Consider the following 2,866-nt stretch of genomic DNA (forward strand, 5'->3'; position numbering starts at 1 on the left):
GCCGCCGCCGCCGCCGCTGCCGCCACTCGGCATCCCTCCCGGGCCGGGCCGGGGGCTGCCCCGTGACGGACGCGCCCCCGCGCCTATCCCCTCGGCCCGGCACCTAGCAACACGCTGCGGGTTGGCCCGGCGCGGCCGCAGCCCATCCGCGCGGAGCCAATCAGCGGAGGACGGAACTCCGCCCCTGCTTCCTACCGCCCACCCCAGCCCCCACCCCTTGCCCCGGCCGGGTTCGGGTGCGCAGGGTGCTGCGGTGCGGGGTCCAGCGGGCAGGCGCCGAGAGGGCAGGGAGAAGGGGTTGCGAAGGTCTGTGGGCTCCTGAGCCTGGCGGGGGGTTAGTTGGTTTGGATTTGGGATTGGTCTCCAGATCCAGATTGGGGTTCCCAGGACCTGGCGCGGGGAAGGGGCTAGGGTGGGCAGCGGGAGGTTGTGGAGCCAGGATAGCAATGTCCCCGCCCTCTTCAAGCCAGTCCTTACCTGAACCTCGGTTAGCTGAAGTGGCCCTCAGATCCCGAGCTTTTGCATTTAATAAGATCGTACTAGTCCCAACAGACCGAGCCATCCAGTTCTATGAAGAAATGCTTTCCCCTCCACTCCTGCTAGGAGTCCTTTCTGAGAGTTACAAGTAGGAAATGGGCGTTGGAAGGCCCCGTGGCTGCTGACTTACCAGGGCTTTTAGAGGGAGAATGGGTAGCCCAGGCGAGAATGGTCAAGGTGGCCAGAGGGGAGGAGCCCACATTCTGGGTCAGTGGGGTGGTGCTTTTCAAGGAAGAGCAGGTTAAAAAATAAGCTCTGGGCAGTCGGGAAATCTAGGGAGGCACCAGGTGGGTGGAGTGGGACAGAGTCTGCCAGCAGGAAAACAGGTCAATTTGGTAAAGAATGCTGGCTAGGGCAAAGGAAGAGAGCAGGTCAGCCTTTTCACCCAGCCACTGACAGGTTCGACAGCTCCCCGAGGGGACCACGTGTTATTACTGACAATTTAGGAAAGGAGAAAATAATGACAAGAAAACACATGTTTTAAGGGCCAGGGAGATAGCTCAGTGACATAAACGCCTGCCTAGAAAACACATGTTTTATTGAGCAGCTATCAGGATGTGAAGTGCTGCAGGGGACCCCCGTGACAGCAGCCCCCTTCCCAAAACTGGTTTATAGGGCAACCCAGGGTGGTCGCTCAGCTCTTCACCCGGGACTTCAGCCAGCGAATTGTGTATTTATTTGGTCAACAGAATTGTTTCCAGTTGGTGTAGGGCACACCGCATGGCTGAATGTGAATTCAGTACCAATGTTAGTAAAAACACTACACTACACTCCTCCAGTCCATTAGTAGTTATGAGTCTTTCAGTTTCACTTTCAGGGTAAATAAGGGCATTGTCATTGTTTACAGTGGGTTACATTGGAAAGTAAATCACAAAAAAAAAAATTCTTTTATTTATTTAGTCTTTATTCTTTTGGTGGAACCAGGGATTGAACTCAGGGCCTTTGCACTTACCAGGCAAGCACTTATTTTACTGAGCTATCTTCCCGGGCCCCCCCAAAATGCTTTTAGACCAGAATCGCAAAGAAGAAAGGTATATCGTTTAATCCTTAATCTAACAAGCTGTAAAGCCAGAGTGATAGCACATAATGGAGAGGCTGAGGCAGGAAAATTGCCAAGAATTCGAGAGCAGCCTTGGCCACATAGTGAGTTCAAGGGCAGCCTGAATTGTACATCCAAACGGACTCTCTCAGAAACCAAAAAAAAAAAAAAAAAGGGGCAACATTTTTTGATGATCAAGAGATTGGTTTCTAGCCCTGACCTCTGTCTTGGGCAAGTTTCTTTGTCTCCTTAAGGCATTGATTTGCATCATTTAAAATGAAGAGCCAGCTGAGTTGGTGTACACCTATACCCCAGCACTGGGGAGGCTGAGACAGGAGGATCACTGTGAATTCAAGAGGTAGGTCACCAGGAGACTGCATGCCTAGCATGTACTGAGGTTCTGGGTTCAAGCCCAGGCTCTGCATAAATAAATAGATACAAAAATAAATGGATAAAGTTGAAGTAAAATGATTTCTTCTTTTTTCCAGCTCTGAAGTTCCATAAGGAGCCTGAAAGTTAAAACTTGTTATAATTCTGCAATATTGTGTCAGTGAATGTTTGTGTTGTTGGATCACCGCTCCCGCGGTGTAGATTCTTCGTTGGTTTAACACCCTAGGATACCGGGGATGTTATGTAACAAGATCGGTGGCTACTGTTTCTGTTTAAATAAATGATAATGTTAGCTGAAGAGGACCAGCCCGGTGCCTTGGCTGGCAGGGAGCTCTGAGGCCCCCTGCAGGCGGGCTGTGTGTTTGCAGGAGAAGGGAAGAGACCGGACCGCTGGGCCTCCAGCCGGAGGACAATAGAATCAGCCAGCCAGCAACAATAACACGTTCCGTAAGCCGGATCGGTCTCGTCCCACCCTGGCAGAGCCAAGCCCTGTGAGCTGAGGAGAAGCTAGAAGTGAAACAATGAAGTAGGTGAAACAAGAAACTAGAAGCTCCTTCCCTTCCTGTCTGAACTAAGCACCTTTAGCTGCCCTTAGTACACATTTACTCAGTGCCTGGGACGTGCAGAATTTCCTGCTTGACTTGAACAAATATTCTGAGCACTTTCTGAGAGGAGGGAAGCTGAGAATAGGCAGATATGAGATCGGCAGATGTTTATCCTGGAGGACAAAAAGACAAGAGGTGGAGGGGGAGAGAGGAGAGAGAGAGAGAGAGAGAGAGAGAGAGAGAGAGAGAGAGAGAGAGAATCAACAAATGCCCCACAGGGGGCCTTTAGGGATCGCGAGGACCCGCAGTGTGAGAGGCTCCTGGCCTCCCAGAGGGACGATCAGCCTGGCTTTGT

The 2,866-nt window shown here is 51.7% G+C and overlaps 1 protein-coding gene and 1 long non-coding RNA gene across 2 annotated transcripts in view; one reads left to right on the plus strand and one right to left on the minus strand.

The window, feature by feature from the left end:
- The window catches only part of Ypel2 (yippee like 2), a 63,368-nt gene extending 62,838 nt beyond the window's left edge, over positions 1–530 (minus strand). The window contains exon 1 of the mRNA XM_023703167.1: positions 478–530. The gene's annotated coding sequence lies outside the window, so the exon portion shown is untranslated. The remainder of the gene's footprint in view (positions 1–477) is intronic.
- Positions 220–2,681, plus strand: LOC111813114. The gene is made up of 3 exons (XR_002818449.1): positions 220–306; positions 1,831–1,934; positions 2,065–2,681. It is a non-coding gene; the product is annotated as an uncharacterized LOC111813114 (long non-coding RNA).
- The last annotated feature ends 185 nt before the right edge of the window (positions 2,682–2,866 follow it).

The sequence above is a fragment of the Octodon degus genome, unplaced genomic scaffold (genome assembly GCF_000260255.1).
Source record: "Octodon degus isolate 3935 unplaced genomic scaffold, OctDeg1.0 scaffold00164, whole genome shotgun sequence".
NCBI lineage: Eukaryota > Metazoa > Chordata > Mammalia > Rodentia > Octodontidae > Octodon > Octodon degus.